Source organism: Trachurus trachurus, assembly GCF_905171665.1.
Source record: "Trachurus trachurus genome assembly, chromosome: 16".
Classification (NCBI taxonomy): Eukaryota; Metazoa; Chordata; class Actinopteri; order Carangiformes; family Carangidae; genus Trachurus; species Trachurus trachurus.
This window is the reverse complement of record NC_139902.1, coordinates 32,552,586-32,570,086: the sequence shown is the minus strand read 5'-3', so window position 1 is coordinate 32,570,086 and position 17,501 is coordinate 32,552,586. Positions and strand designations below refer to the sequence as shown.

The 17,501-nt window shown below is 44.5% G+C and overlaps 1 long non-coding RNA gene across 1 annotated transcript; it reads left to right on the top strand.

Moving 5' to 3' along the window:
• Nucleotides 1–1,296: 1,296 nt before the first annotated feature.
• LOC310999071 lies at nt 1,297–2,808 on the top strand. Its single transcript, XR_014596027.1, has 3 exons — nt 1,297–1,357; nt 1,508–1,730; nt 2,560–2,808. It is a non-coding gene; the product is annotated as an uncharacterized lncRNA (long non-coding RNA).
• Nucleotides 2,809–17,501: the final 14,693 nt, after the last annotated feature.

The window sequence follows — 17,501 nt, the reverse complement described above, 5'->3', positions numbered from 1 at the left end:
TCATATAAGGAATCCAGACGATTAAATACGTTTTCCAGGATGCTTGGTGGGTAGAGCTCATCCCATATTATAGACTCTGCCCCTATAAGCAGTGATCACCAGTTGTCATTAACTCAGTGTTTCTCTCTGCTTTCCTGTCTCTCTTCACTGTCCTATAAAAAAAAAATACACCAAATATATTTTAAAGGTGTTGTGCAATTTTTTTTCATGTCAGTTAAATATCTATTATACCCAAGCTATTAATAGATGAGATAACACAAAAGTGATAGAACTGATCAGCTCCACAAATCTGTTTTCATAATTTGTTTGGAATTTCGTGACGACCTGCGCCATTCTGACACTGCGAACAGGAAATGACACGTTTTACCTCACAACGGGAAGGGAGGGGGACGGGGAGCAGTGACTCTCCTCGCAACAGATAGAAACAAATGTCCAAGACACGGTTCAGAAGTGGATTGGACAAAACAGAGGAAAAGCCTGATCGTTCAGCAGAAGGAATACAATGATGAAAGAAAGCCGACCGAGAACATTGGTGTTGTTTTTCCTCAATAAATAACTGGAAACAGAAATCAGACTGAAGAGAGACTCAGGTGTTGCATTACTGCTGATATGAGGAGGATCTGTTATTACTTGTAACGTAACTTTGAACCTTGCAGTGCAACCAATGTTTGCGGCGGCCTCTCTCAGTGAATATTCAGTGCTTTCATGTGTTAGTGGAACGACTGGTATTGTTAAGGTTCAGGGTCAAGGGATGGATTACAGTGCAGACTGACAGGGGGGAAAGGGAGGTTTATTGTAACTAAGTAAAACAAAAAGCCAAACTTCTGAGCAGTCTGAAACAAACTCAACTGGGGAACTGGAGAGGTGGTCACAAGGAGGCCGAAGTGCAGGAGACTGGACTGGGGATGGTTCTGGACGGAAATGAGGCTGGGGGCGGCTGGTATGGCTCTGGGTGCAGGTGATCCTAGGACAGGGGAACAGAGTGAGCTCACGGGTTCAATACTGAGAAAAAAACTGTAAGCCAATGCTAGTGAATATTAAGAGAGGAAACATGTTTATCCTTGTCCTTGGTTACAGAGTCCAACCAGCAGCAGCAGCGTCTTCATGTCCCAGTGGAGTCTCCCTGAAGAGCAACCAATCCATGGGTCTTCCTCTGGTCTTCAGTACAGAAGAGGTTCCTCCTGATGAACGGTGAGAAGGACAACGTGTCCTCCAGAGCTGAATAAAATATTTCTGTAAAACATCACTGTAAGTGTGAGATCTTCCTGTGTTTTCAGTCTGCACATGTATTTACAGATGGACACACTCAGCAGCTTCCAGTGACCAGACTGCATCAAGTCAGACCCTGAACCAAAAGGTGGGTGTATTTAAAGAAAGGAGCTCTGTGGGGGGGTTGGCCTCCTGCTATGTGCACTCTGTATAACAGATAGCTGCTGCCAGCAGACCTGACAAAGACAAAGATGTGTTCTCCATTTATCATATATATGGGAAAAAAAATGTATTTCAGGATTTTGAGGACAAAGTCTTCGAGTTCATGAAATCAAACATGATGAGAGTTTGGAACGTCCTCAGTTCCAGTGGAGAGTGTGAGGAAGGCAAAGAAAAAGAGGAGGAGGTCGATGAAAAACTCACTCAGTCAGAAACTGGAGCCAAAGAAGGATTTCGGCAGATCATCCTGCATGTTTTGAAGACCATGAAACAAGATGCGTATGTCTCCCTCCTCCAGCAAAGTAAGAGATTAGAGGTATTGATATTGAACTATCCTCTATCCTCCTCAAGATTTTGTGTGTGTGTGAGTTCAGAATCATATACTATGTTTCTACTACATGTATGAAATTTGGTAGACACATGAAATGTCAGGAGACTTACAAAAAATATGCAGTGGTGAACCTAACAATAGTGTTGGGCATGTTACTTTAAAAAAAGTAATTAGTTATAGTTACTAGTTGCTTTCCCCCAAAAGTAACTGAGTTAGTAACAGAGTTAATTACCAGGAAAATTAACTATTGTGTTGCTTTTTTTTTTTTTTTTTTTTTCATAAAATGCTCAAATATGTCAAATTACTACATTACTACTTCTCTCCCTAACCCCCGTTTATCTGGAACTAACCAACTTGCTCAGTACTCCTCCACACAGACAGGCTCCAGGGCGTGCTGTATCTCTACACCTATCAGCTGTTTGGATTAGCGGCGTGTGGAAGACGTGGAGTGATGAACAGCTTTTTTCCAAACAGGAAAATTATTATCAGTAACGGCAATGGCGTTGTAACCGTAACGTGGGAAACAGTAACTTTTTTGATTATTCGTTACTGAAAAAAGTAGCGCCATTAGTAACGCCTTTTATTTTATTTAATACTGTTATTCCCATCACTGCCTAACAGGAAGTCAGCTATTTAGAATTTCCTCTGCAAATTTGTTGCTGTTTTTTGTGTTGCCATGAAACAGGAAGTTGCTGTTAAGAACACATTGTCCAATATTTATATGATATAGATAGTCTTTGTTCAGCCCTATCATTTACAGTTTTTTGAAGTTGGCTAATGATGAATCTTTCTTCCCTTAGGGTTTTATGGAGAACTCAACATGTATCAGCAGAAACATAAATCCTCTATGAGGAGGGCATATAAGTACATGTCTGAAGGGATTAGACAACAGGGAAATGTCATACCCTTCAATGAAATATACACAGAACTCTACCTACTTGATGGAGGCATCAGAGAAGTCAATAGTGAACACGAGGTGAGACAAACTGAGAAGGCCATCAACCGACCAAGGTCAGAAGAAACACCAAACAAGTGTGACGACATCTTCAAGCCCTTACCCAAACATGACAAACCAATCAGAACGGTTCTCACCCAGGGGATTGCAGGAATCGGTAAAACTGTCCTGGCACAGAAGTTCATGTTGGACTGGTCCGAGGACAAGGCCAATCAGGACATCCAGCTCCTGTTTTCACTTCCTTTTAGGGAGCTGAATTTACTCAGAGATAAGGAAACAAGCCTGATGGAGCTTCTGTATGTTCTCACTCCAGGCCTGAAAGAATCTGGACTCAAAGACCTGAAGATGTACAAAGTCCTGTTTGTACTGGACGGTCTTGATGAATGCAGACTGTCCCTGGATTTTAATGGAAATCAGAGATGCTATGATGCTACACAGGTGGCCTCAGTAGATGTGCTGCTAACAAACCTCATTGCAGGTAATCTGCTACCAAAAGCCAGTGTGTGGATCACTACCCAACCGGCTGCAGCCGGCTGCATCCCTCCACAGTATGTTGACCGGGTGACTGAGATACGAGGCTTCAGTGACCAAGAGAAAGAGCAGTACTTCCACAAGAAAATTGATGATGAAAACTTGGCCAAAAGAGTAGTCACTCACATCAAGTCAACCAGAAGTCTCCACATCATGTGCCATGTGCCGGTGTTTTGCTGGATTTCCTCCATTGTCCTGGAAAAAATGTTTGCCAGTGCTGGAGGAGGGAAGATGCCAAAGACACTGACTCAGATGTACATCCACTTCCTGGCACACCAGACCACACAGATGCAAGACAAGTACTGCAAAGAGCAAGAACTGGACCCTCAACACACTCACAAGACAATAATGCCCCTTGGGAAGTTGGCCTTCGAGCAGTTGCAGAAAGGCAATCTGATCTTCTATGAGGAGGATCTTAGAGAGTGTGAGATTGATGTCAAAGAGGCATCTATCTACTCAGGGGTCTGCACTCAGGTCTTCAAGGATGAGTCCTGGTTGCAGCACCAAGTCTTCTGCTTTGTCCATCTGTCTGTCCAAGAGTTTCTTGCAGCCCTGTTTGTCCATGTGACATACAAGGTCAGTGGTGACAACCTGATGATCAAGGAATCTGGAGAATCACCCAAAGCAAAGTCTGTGTCCGACGTACACAGAGCAGCAGTGGACAGTGCTTTAGAAAGCAACAATGGCCACCTGGATCTCTTCCTGCGTTTCCTCCTCGGACTCTCTCTGGACTCCAGTCAGGATCTTCTCAGAGACCTAAAGATACAGGTCCAAACCTGTGACTCTCAAAGTCACGAGGAAACCATCAAGTACATCAAAGACAGAATCCAGCAGAGTCCTCACCCTGCCAGGTGTATAAATCTCTTCCACTGTCTGAGTGAGTTGAACGATGACTCTCTGGTGGAGGAGATCCAGAAGTACTTGGACTCAGACCGAGACTCGAGTACAGATGAATTCTCTTCAACTCAGTGGGCAGCTCTGGTCTTTGTGTTGCTGACCTCTCAGGAGGATCTAGAGCTGTTTGAACTGAAGAAGTACTCCAGGAATGAAGAAGGTCTTCAGAGGCTCCTCCCAGTCCTTGAAGCATCCAAATCAGCAAAGCAAGTGTCTCTGCAAATCTTACAAATCTCCCCATGACATATCATATGATTGTTTGTGAAGCCTTAAGCACACAGCTTTCAACACCTTTCTAACTCAGTGTTGTAGATGACTGATGACTTGTAGATGATGTAATAGGAACTTAAAGTCCTTGATGATGTTATACAAACTTTAAGTCTTTTGTCTTTGTCCATCAGGTTGAATGACTGTGGACTCAGTGCAACCTGCTGCCAGGTGCTGTCCTCCTCTCTCAGCTCAGCATCAGAGCTGTGTGATTTAGACTTAAGTGACAATAGTTTACAAGACTCTGCAGTTGAGCTCCTCTGCCCCGGACTCCAGAGTCCACACTGCAGACTGAAGACACTCACGTGAGCAACATGCATTTCCTGGATCTCTTCCAGTCCCTAATACTTTCTTCCTTGTAGAATAGAATAAACTTTAATGTCCCACAGGGGGAATTTGTTGTGGACTCAGTGCATGGTAAAAAAGCTGCCTTAATATACATCAAATACATAAATTACAGTTGACATGTACACACACACTCATGACACACCCAGTTAAGGGTTAAAAAGATTAAAAAGTAAACAAACAAACAAACAAACAAACAAGCATCAGTTATTGCACATCTCCCAGATAAAAAAATAAATAAATGTTTTTGTCCAAATTTTTGCCAGCCCCTTTCTTCTTAAGTAAGTAACCAAAAATGCTTAATTGTCATTGCTTTGAACAGAACATCTATATTAAATCAATCTTCCTTCCTGGGTTTATCCATATTTAGAAAAAACCTGTGTACACCCACTGATGTCAGTTGAAAAAGGGGTATAATATCCACTCATGGTCCCTGCAAGATTTGTCCTAATGACTTCTTTGTTCGTCCCTTCAGTCTTAACAGATGTGATCTCACCCAGAGATGCTGTGAACAGCTGGCTTCAGTCCTCAGCTGTTCCTCATCACAGCTTCAGGAGCTGGACCTGAGCGACAATGACATCAGAGACGAGGGAGTGCAGCGACTCAGCATCGGACTGGGAAATGAGTGCTGTAAACTGGAAACACTCAGGTAACGTTACTCTGGAACAGTGGTCATCCCTCACCATGACTCTGTCCTGACACACTCAGCTTTCCCTCTTAACATTTTACTAACTTTTGTTTGAGTCTAATTTGAATTCTGCTGCTCACCAGGTTGTCGTTCTGCTGCGTTACGGAGAGAGGTTGTGGTTTCTTGGCTTCAGCAGTAAAGTCCAACCCCTCCTACCTGAAAGAGATTGACCTGAGCTACAATCACCTGGGAGAGTCTGGAGTGAAGCTCATCTCTGAAGCTCTGGAGGAGGGACAATGTGAATTAGCAAAACTGAGGTAAAAACAAAAAAACACACACAGTCACAGTCTGAGAGTTCTGTGAGGAATGTGCACGTACAATACTCATGTCTGACAACACGATGCAGCAGTGTGGTGGTGAAGCACTTGTTATGGGTGTTAGTATAGAACCACCTACTGGTTGTTCAGTGGTACTGCACTTTACGGAAAGCCACACAGTCTCCCAGCCTGCTTTGTCAGTGACACTTGCATCAACTGTCACTTACCGTTGGTACTAAAGTAGCAGTGAAGCTAAGGACACTGTCTCTTCTTTATTACACCATTACACTAAAACATGGTGTCAGAAGTGGGATCTTGTTTCGCTAATCCGGTGTATGAAGATATAAAGTCAACGACGGAGGTGTACAAGTCGCTAACAGTTACCGAGAATGTCTGAAGCAGCGCCGGTGCAACGCCAGGAAATAGCCATGGCCGCGAACATTCCTCCGCCGACTCCGATGAAGCTCAGCGGCAACACGAGCGCAAATTGGGAAATCTTCAGAGCTGAATATGAGGATTATGCTTTAGCGACGGGCCTGGTGACGAGGCCCAAGGAAGTTCAGGCGGCGACTTTGAGGAGTGTTATGGGAGCAGAGTGTCGACATGTCTACAAGCACAACTTAACTCTGAGCGCGGATGAGCGGGCGGACGTGGCCGTCATCTTGGACTCATTGGAACAGTACTTTAAACCGTCAAAGAATGTGATATATGAGCGCTACATTTTCGGAGTGAGGTGAGGAGGAAGGTGAGACAATTGACTATTTTGTGACGAGACTCAGGGAGAAAGCCACTACTTGTGATTATGGAGCCTTACGTGACGAATTGATAAGAGATAAAATAGTTATCGGCATCGCTAATGAGGGCACGCGCAGAAGGTTGCTGAGGGAGAAGGATTTGACGCTAGCCACCGCTATTGAGGCATGTCGTGCAACCGAGTTGAGTGAATGGCAGTTGAGATCCATGGAGCAGGAGAGATCTCACTTGGACAATGTCAACGCTATGGTGAAACACACATTCAGCAGACCATCAAACACAACAGAAAAAATTAGGCGGCATCCCCGATCACAAGCAGAGGGTCATGTCGTATGCAAGTACTGTGGCACATCTCATGGGTGGGGTAAAGAACACTGCCCGGCATATGGCAAAACCTGTAATGCTTGTGGCGCTGCCAACCACTTTGCAAGGGTGTGCAACAAAACAAAGAACAGAAGTGGAAAACTTCACGTAGTAGAGGGACTGGACACTGACATAGAAGACACTGCTATGGAAACAAATGATGTGTATGCTTTAGAGAACATTGGTGCTGTGGAGACAAAAGGCAAGAAATGGTTTGTTAATCTTCGGCTGAATGGTAAATTACAGAAGTGTCAGCTCGACTCAGGGGCTACTTGCAACGTCATGAGTCTCAGGGACAAGAAGAGACTAGCCCCGAGGGGAAAACTGAAACCAAGCAGCACCATGCTGAAAATGTACTCAGACCAGGGACTGCCATCACTAGGGGTTTTCACTACAGACTGTGTTGTACGGGACCGCTCATACAAACTGGAGTTTGAAGTTGTGAACACATGACAGCTGCCACTGCTGTCAGGCTCAATGTCAGAGGAAATGGGACTCATGCGCTTCACCATCCCCACAGAGCTCAGGGTGGATCGTCTCAATGCAGTGGGCAACAGTCTTACCTTGCCTCTCTCCAGAAATGCGGTTATCACATCATACCAGGATGTCTTCACTGCTCCGGTGGAGGCACTTCCAGGAGAGGTCCATTTTGAGCTGGACCCAGAAGTTCAGCCGGTGCAGTGTGTGCCACGCAACGTCCCTGTGGCCATGAAGGAAGCTGTGAAGGCTCAGCTGGACAGATATGAAGCAGAGGGCCATATCACATCAATCAGTGAGCCCACGGACTGGATCAGCAATATGGTTATTGTCAAAAGACCAGAAAAGCTGCGCATATGCTTGCAGCCGAGCACTTAAGCGATCGCATTACATCATGCCCACTCTGGAGGATGTGCTTTACAAGCTGCCCAAAGCCAAAGTTTTCACACTGGTCGACGCAAGGGACGCTTTCCTGCAGTGTAAGTTGGATGAAGCCAGCAGTCTCATGACCACTTTTTGGACACCCTGGGGCCGGAAAAGATGGTTGAAACTGCCATTTGGTGTGCCAGTGGCCACAGAGGTGTACCAAAGGAAGCAGCATGAGTTGTTGGCAGGGCTTCAGGGAGTGGAGCCTATAGCAGATGACATCCTCGTTGTTGGCTGTGGCGACAGTACAGATGAGGCAGTCAAAGACCATGATGCAAAGCTGATAGCCCTTCTGGACCGCTGTCGTCATGTCAAGTTGCGCCTCGGTGTCAAGAAACTGCAGTTTAAAGTATCTGAGGTGCGTTTCCATGGACACATATTGTCAGCTGCAGGTCTGAAAGCTGACCCAGAGAAAATCAGAGCTGTTTTGGACATGCCAGCTCCATCTGATGTAAAGGGGGTGCAGAGGCTTATTGGATTTGTGACTTATCTGGCAAAGTTTCTTCCACAGCTGTCTGAAGTTTGCGAGCCACTGAGGAGGCTCACGGACAAGGATGCAGTGTGGCACTGGCTGCCGAAGCACGAGGCGGCTGTGCGGGAGATAAAGCGCCTCGTGACAATGACGCCGGTGCTGCGATACTATGATGTGTCAAAACCTGTCACTGTGCAGAGTGACTCCAGCCATGGCTTGGGCTGTTGTCTGATGCAGGAGGGGCAGCCGATTGCATTTGCTTCGAGGGCTCTCACCCCTACAGAGCAGAACTATGCACAGATTGAGAAAGAATGCCTCAGCATAGTGTTTGCCTGCCAGCGCTTCCATCATTACCTGTATGGACAAAATACAATCACAGCGGAAACCAATCACAAGCCTCTCATAGCGATCTTCAGTAAGCCTCTTCTGAATGCTCCCAAGCGTTTGCAGAGCATGCTGCTGGCCCTGCAGAACTATAACCTGCAAGTGATCTACAAACCAGGACCAGAAATGTACATGAGTGATACATTGAGCAGGGCTGTTGCTTTAAACACACACCTCGGAGCAAGACAGGCAGAGCACACAGTCTGCAGTATGGCGGACGAGCAGCGGTCCTTTTACTGCATATTATCCCTATTTCTCTCTCTCCCCTGATTCCCTGTCTCTCTCATAGGGGTGTAACGTTATATGTTTTCGTCCCGTGCTGTCACGGTACGGGGGTCACGGTTCGGTGCACACAGTCACACGACGAATACGTCTGAATGAATATAAAAAAAAAAATAAAAAAAAGTCGAGTCCTCACTCCAATCTAGGTGGCGGTAATGAGCCTCAAAGCTGCCTGCAACTGTCAAACAGACGAAGAAGAGAAGTGATGAGAGTCAGAGCCAGTATGAGAGTGTGAAGTTAGAGGAGCTGCCTGCTTCATTTATGTCACCGTGGCTTCTCAATGAAACACAGCGGCGGGGGCGGCGACGGCTCGCGACCGTGCAGCTCGCGACTGGTCCACCGGTCCCACATGTCAATCACTGATGCAAGGAAAAAGACAAGTGGTGTGTAACAACTTATTCCGCTGCTTTTAAGCCTCTTGAGATGAACACAGACAGGACTAGAAACATCACCAAAGCAACTGACATCTAGCCTGCATGAACTGTGTAAACCAACATTGATGTTAGTTTCTTGTTGTTGTTTTTTTATAATAGTTGCCAGTTGTCAAGTGCAAGTTTTTTCCTCTAGAATTAATGAATGGTATTATAACACTCCTAATGCACTTGTTTTATTTTATATTAATTTTTTTTCTACTTTTATAACACAAGACAGATTTTAGTTTTACATTCAATTAGTAGCCTATCTGTTGTACCGAAACTGTACCAAACCGTGACCCCCTAACCGAGGTACGTACCGAACCGTGACTTTTGTGTACCGTTACACCCCTACTCTCTCACTGTCCTATCATAGTAAAAAGCCTAAAATATATATTTAAAAAAAGAAACCCATTTTGTATCTTTGTAAACACTGAAATATGCTTTCTGTACCTTTGTACCACCAGAGTCGACCACAATGCAGAATACTGGCTGAAACCTGGACTGACTAAATGTAAGTTAAAATATTCTATGGTGATGTAACCCACACAATGACCAGTGATAGTGTTGATCATAGGGAGAAACTGTGGTCCAGTTTACACCTGCTGTCTCAGTCAACTGGACTTGGATGTAGATACTTGAAAACGGTGTTTTAGGGTTTGAGTTGACAATGAAACTTTGACAGATGATGTCAATAGAGTAGGGTTAGGGTTAGAAAGTAAAGTAGAAAGTAGGGACCTTTAGAGGATGTCAGTAGAGTGGGTGGTCCTTCAGTAAACAACAGTAGAGTGGACCAGAATTGTATTGGTTGATGGACGAGCTACAGGACAAGTTTTCCACCTTGGTTGTGGGCAGATTTGAGACAGAAAACATAACTCCATGTTTGTGGTGGATGATATTAGACTCTTAATAATTCCAATTTAATCTCTTCCTCCTGTCTCAGATGCATGTGATCTCACACTGGATATGAACACGGCCAACAAACTCCTCATCATCTCTGATGGAAACCGAAAAGTTACCTGGAGCATAGAGCAGCAGCCGTATCCCGACCACCCTGACAGGTTTGATTACTGGCCTCAAGTCCTGACCCAGCAGGGCCTGAGCAGCCGCTGCTACTGGGAGGTGGAGTGGGAAGGGAACTGGGCCAGGATCGGGGCGGCCTACAAGAGCATTGGTCGCAATCGTGAGACAACTGACTGTATGATGGGATACAACAGAAAGTCTTGGGCTCTGCGCTGTACTGATCAGGAGTACATGGCATATCACAAAGAAAAGACCTATGCCATTGCAGTTCCCCCTGCGGGCAGCCACAGGGTGGCGGTGTATCTGGACTGGGAGGCTGGCATCCTGTCCTTCTACAGAGTCTCTCCTGGAAGGTCACTGACACATCTCCACACCTTCTTCACCAAGTTCACAGAGCCTGTGTACCCAGGGTTTAGAGTCTGGTCCCCTGGTTCCTCTACCACACTGTGTTAGCTGAAGTAGCTCAGAGGATCTTCCTGTCAGCAGAGATGATGACTCAGGCAGCTCTGTCTCACCTGACAGTGACATACCTGACCTTTCCCCCAAGAGGTGTGGAGAAACTCGGAGTTGGGCAGCAGAGGGTGTGTACTTATTGCGTTTTTGTAGTCTCTAGGACCACTCAAAGCACCCCACCCCCTACCCCAAGGCCACTTTCATCCATGAGGGGCGTTTTCAGTGCAGGAGTTCCTGGTAGAGGGGGTAGGCACTTCTACAGGAACCGTCCTCTCACTCGGCCCTCTCAGTGGCCGTGTCTCCACTGCAGAGCAGAACCCACCGGGATCTTGCAGTGATGTCGTGCAACAGTTTTGTTCACTGCGCAGTCGTTCTGCAGCGTTTAATTTTTTTTTACTGCTTTTGATGTTTTTACGGCATGTCAAGGAAGATTTTTACTGTCTTGGCAAAATAACCGAAAGTGTATTTTATTTGGAAATGCAAAAACATATCATGTGATTTTTGCTATCTTATGATATTGTAACTGGAAAATGTGTTTTTGGTAAATACAGTTACTGTTGAAGATAAGTGAAGAGAATAATATGTGATTTACAATTGTATCTAATGGTAACATCAAGATGAGAAAGTCTTGTGTTCTTAGCTGTTGTGAAATTTATGGTGAAGCCTGAACTGATGAAATAATGTCCGTAAACCATTGGATGATGTAACAAGGGCAGGGCAAAGGCTGAGACATGTAAGGAAATTGTGACGTGTCCATGGGACAGGCCAAGGCAGGCTCAGGTGAGGAGGCAGCAAGGTCAGTCAGTCAAAGTCAGTCAGAGATTAAAATGAGGAAGGATACGTTGACTGAATAAGGCAAGTCCCTGTACAGAATGATGGAGAAATTGTTCCATGACAGGAGGAAGGGTGTTGGCCGATCTGGGCCTATAAAAAGGTTATCCACCTGGAAGACTAGGAGTGTGTGTCAGGACTGGGTTCGAGAACAAAGCTGGTTAGACCCCAAGAACTGGTGCAGCTGAAGAACTTAGCCATTTAACTCGGAGAAATCTGAGAAATCCTCAGCCAGAACCATCACCCCTGCAGAAGGGATTCAGGAGATTCGTAACCGGCCGACCGAAGCCTGTATCCTTGTGTCCTCCAAAACTGGTAAATCTGGCAATTATTCATCAGGGGCAGGTTTGACTGATGAGGTAGAAATTGATTTAATAATTTTGTTTTTATGCTCTGCTTTGATGCTGCTTTGTCACTGCTAAATTCCTGCAATAAAATTCAACCTAAAAGACAAGAGAACTGTTATCCTCATCTTCGAGTCTGAGGTTTTAATTCATTTTATCACTGTGGTGCTGTGGATGATTGCAAAAGGTAAGCCTTTGTGTGCACAACACTTTAAAAGTTCTTAAGGGTTGATCTAGATTATTTAAACAAGTCCCTAGGGTGGTTTTTCCAAACCCTTAAAGGACAATTCCAGGCAAATTCAACTCGGGGGTGTATTTTCCTAGCATTTTAGGTCTAAAAGAAGGAATCTGAAGATTTTCAGTTTAATTGCACCTGTTTTGCAGTAGTTGTGTTTGTCCCCGCATCGCCACGGCAGCAATGAATGGGAGTGGATGTAAGTTCTGCTGTTTAGGCTGTTTACAGCCCTCAAAGCCGTAATTTTTTTCCACAGACAGCGTCAGATGGCGACTCAAACATGCACCCAGAAGTTTATTTACTTCAAGCAAGCTGACATGTTTATAAAACTAGATCTAATTCAAAGTCTCCCAGAGTCTCGCGCGAGACCCAGTTGCCGTGCGCGGTGTGTTCAGGTGCAGTGGGAAAGCTACCGTTTGTGTCATAAACACAGGAATATCAACTCTTGACTTGCTTCAAGTAAAAAAAACTTCTCGGCGCATGTTTGAGTCGCCATCTGACGCTGTCTGTGGAAAGAAATGTTTACTTCAAGCAAGTCAAGAGTTGATATTCCTGTGTTTATGACACAAACGGTAGCTTTCCCACTGCACCTGCATACACCAGCACAGCAACTTGGGTCTTGAGCGACACTCTGGGAGACTTTGTTTTAGATCTAGTTTTACAAACATGTCGGCTTGCATGAAGTAAATAAACTTCTCGGTTCATGTTTGAGCTGTCTGTGGAAAAAAAATTGCGGCTTTGAGGGCTGTAAACAGCCTAAACAGCGGAACTTACATCCACTCCCATTCATTGCTGCCGTGGCGATGCGGGGACAGACACAACTACCGCAAAACAGGCGCAATTAAACTGAAAATCTTCAGATTCCTTCTTTTAGACCTAAAATGTTAGGAAAATACAGCCCCGAGTTGAATTTGCCCGGAATTGTCCTTTAAACTAGCCAATAACAAGTGCAAAGATTATAAGAGGAAAGCTGCTGTTAACGGGCGTGTCGGGTGACTATTCCTGGGTGGGTGGGCTGCTCTACCAGGGGTAGTGGCTTGATGAAGCGGGGCGGACGGTCGGATGAAGGCAGTAAGAAGCTAGGCGAGTTTCCTCATCTAGAATTTCTACTCAGGCCAGTATCTGTTAGAACTTGAGAACTTACCCTTTAAACGGAGAGCTGGTCCAGTAAGAAGCCTTAACAGCGGCTAAATACCGGGGGATCTAACACCATCATTGGGCACTGATTAAAATGTTAATGTCGCAGAGGAGAGGTGAAGAGAAAGAGCAAGGGATAAGGAGAGAGACATTGGTTCTTCAATGCGTTTCACTTTTTATTTGTAATGATGCTTTTACTGTTCATGTACCGATCTGATCCGTTGCTGTGAAACATTCTGCAGTACCGCACTTTGACCAGCAGGGGTCTCCACAACCTGACTTCCAGTAATTAAACCTCCTTCAATAAAAGTGTAGGCTACAGATGTGTAATTAAGTGGTTCATAGAGATTGAGGAGCAGTAGCCTACAGGTCATGCAGAGGTCACATGATCCACTGTACACCTGCACCAGTGACATAATTAACAAGAGAAGAAGAAGAAATGCGCAGATGCATGTCATTTCACACTGGATGTGAACACTGCCCACAAAATCTTCATTATCTCTGATGGAAACCGAAAAGTTTCCCAGGGTAAAGAGCAGCAGCCATATCCCGACCACCCAGACAGGTTTGACTACTGGCCCCAAGTCCTGACCCAGCAGGGCCTGAGCAGCCGCTGCTACTGGGAGGTGGAGTGGGAAGGGAACTGGGCCGGGGTCGGGGCAACCTACAAGAGCATTGGTCGCAAGGGTGGTACACTGCATGTCACAATGACAAGAGCTTTTCCATTGCACTCCCCCCCGGGGACAGCCGCAGAGTGGCGGTGTATCTGGACTGGGAGGCTGGCATCCTGTCCTTCTACAGAGTCTCTCCTGGAAGGTCACTGGTACATCTCTACACCTTCTTCACCAAGTTCACTGAGCCTTTGTACCCAGGGTTTGTAATAACTGCCTGCTCTGTCACACTGTGTCAGCTGAAGTAGCTCAGAGGATCTTCCTGTCAGCAGAGGTGATGACATGGCAGCTCTGGGTCATCTGGCAGTGGATTACCTCACCTGTCCCCCAACAGATGTCTCCAGATCATGTGGAGAAACTACAAAAGAAAACAGAGAACATATCATCTGCTGCCTGACTCTTGTTGTGTTTTGTAGAGTTTGTTAAGAGTTTGTTAGCCTCTAGGATCACTTAAAGCACTTGTTGATCACATTCACACAGTGTGGTTTCAGTATCTCCAGTCAAGGCAAGGCAAGGCAATTTTATTTGTTTGTCTCAAAGGGCTTACATAGCAACATTACAACATCCTTTGACCTTAGACTAGGGTTGACCCTGAATAGTCAACTATTTGACGATTTGATTCAGAGAGGTCTGATTCAACTATCAACCTCGTTGTTGAATAATCGTCGCAAAATGTGGTCCTCCCTGCTCTGATGCCATGTAGACAAACTGTAAAAACGGGCTATACAAATAGAATTGCCTTGACTTGCCTTGCTGCTGAACATCTGATTTTACATGAAATTTCTTTGTTTTCTTATGATATAGGTGAGCCTATTGTGATACAAACATCACTAAACGCTATAGACAAAGATTAACATGCAACTCAAACAGAAGGGGCGTGGATCCGTTTTGATTCTTGGCTCACCATGCTTCAGTTTTTCTTTGTAGAGATGTTTTTGTTTAGATACAGGTCTACACAGGGATTAATCACCAATGAACCAATGATACTTTTTGTAATCCATGATAAGGACTGAATGACCTCAACTATGAAGACTATAAACTGATCACTGATGATGTGCGTGAGTTCAGATCAATCAATGACTGAAAATTACTTACTGCATTAAAACAGAAAACTTTATACTTTATATTCAAAATGTAAAGAATAAAAAATATATCTTGTCAATAATGAACAGTTGTTATTATTTACGTTTCATTTACATTCAGTTTGTACAGATGGAATTATGTACAGTTTTCGCCATCGAGCTCTGACTTCTACTTCTGTTTCTTTGAAATTATGAGATACAAAGAACATCGATTTTCACAGTTTGAAAAGCTTTTAGAATACATTATCTCCTAATTATGTCATTTTTTCTCATAATCATCACAATCAAGTCAATGACAATTGATCTTAATTATGTAATTGTATTAAACAATAATGGCTTCTTATTTGATTAAAGCAGAAGTAAGCGATATTTTTGTGTTAATATAAGTCTTAAATAGTTATATCTTCCGACAGCAATCACTTACATAGAGTGTTTGGACCGAAACACGGGTCTGTCAGTCCCTCTGCTCTGCTCTGCTGTAAGCCGAGGAGAAAACTTTTCTTGTATCCTACAAGTTTTATCCAATGAGGAGAGAGAACGGCATGAAGGGGCGGTCCTCTCTGTGTGTGCAGCCAAGGGATGCGCCTGAATGTGGTGACGTAGGGACGAGGACCAATAGATCCATGACGAGGGCGGGGGCTGCTAACTCCATCGGCTGACAAGAAGTTATGGTGCGTTCAAGGCAACCCGTAACTCGTGTTTTTCCGACCTGTGAAGTCGTACCAGTTCGATCTGGTACGAGTTCACGGGTCGGAAGTTACGAGTGGCCGTTATAGTGACTTTCACAGGCAACAGGTCGGAAAAACACGAGTGGGTTGCCTGGAACGCTACAAAGTCGTAAGTCGTGACTTGAAGCTGTAATTTACGGTTTCAAAAGCCTGCCTGGAATGCAGCATTAGCCAAAACGACCGGATCGCTTACTTCTGCTTTAATAATAATTTTTATTTCATCATTATTAAAGTTTCTCTCACAATTAGGCTACTGCTTTTTTATTTGATGATTATTATGTCTTCTAATCTCACCATTTTGACTTTTTTCTCACATAATTATTCATTTTGTTACACCATTATGGCTTATTTTACAACTATGGTTTGATAATTATTAGCCTATGAAATTTTATTAGTGATTACTTTTTATTAGATAATTGTAACTTTCTCAATTATTACACACAAGTATAACTTCAATCTCTCGGTTGAACATTATTTTTGCTTTTTTTTTTCAATCCAGGTCAAGTTTTTTTCTTCTTCTTCTTCTTCTTCTTCTTCTTCTTCTTCTTCTTCTTCTTCTTCTTCTTCTTCATCATCATCATAATGTCACTAATGTGCTTCCATACCAACCACACTGCCCGGACATCGCTGTGATCAGAGAGAAACATGTGAGCACCTGACGGAGGGTGGGCTCATAGGATCTGGGTGGGTGGGAGTAGAGCACTGGAGAAGAGAGTAACAACACGCATTGGTTCAATGGAAGCGCCTCCTGGTGGAGGAATATGGGTATTGCAAAAGCGCCCAAGAACTGACATCTCTGCATTGTTGGTGAATGAGCTCCCATAGATCACCCACGTTAATAGCATCATCGTGGATCCTTTACAGATAAATATAGGCTAGTAAAGAGCAACAACAAAAAAACAGTGTTTCAATCTACATTTTGTAATAAACAAATAAGAAGGCCTATAATTTGATATGACCAAGACACCTAAAAACAAAAACACGGCCGTTTTCATCAATTTACAAGCAAGTGGGCAACACACATTTACTGTATTGGAGTGAATGGGTTTTCTGGGCACTTTTACAATAGGCCTACCCATATCCTGCCACTCGGGGCGCAAAATGCTTAGGCTTACCACGGGACTCAATGGTGGTGTCGTTGTTACTCTCTTATTCCAGTGCTCTAGGTGGGAGTGCTCTCAAATTCAAGGAAACGATCACGTGACAGAAGGACACAACCCATTAAAGAGTGTGTAGCTTACACAGCCTTAAGGAAGCAGACAGACAGAGCTGCAGCTGAGTGAGTCTCAACCGACTGGACTGAACCGAAACTAAACTAACGGAGCCTCTTTCCTCTGTCGTCGTCCTGTGATTGGTCCCTGGGCGTCGGGTATCTTCGGGTTTCTTCGGGTTTGCGGTGTTCTGGAAATTTAACTGCGCAAAACCGTTGCTAGTGTGGTTTCCGTGAAGACTGAGTGACCGACAACGTCTCCCGCCGTTAAACGGTAAGTTACTTTTATGTTAATGTTAATGACAGGTCTGTACCGGTTTAAATGTCCCCAAAACGAAACTGACTGTGAGTCTGTGGACTCTGTTGTGTCGGTCATATCAGACAGAAATGCAGCGGAGAGACACCGACAGCGTCTCCACCTGTTAAACGGTGAGTTAGTAATCACAAGATTTGGAGATAACACGGCAGGAAAACATCAAGAAACAAAGACGGTTCAACTCATTATAAGAAATTAAATATTC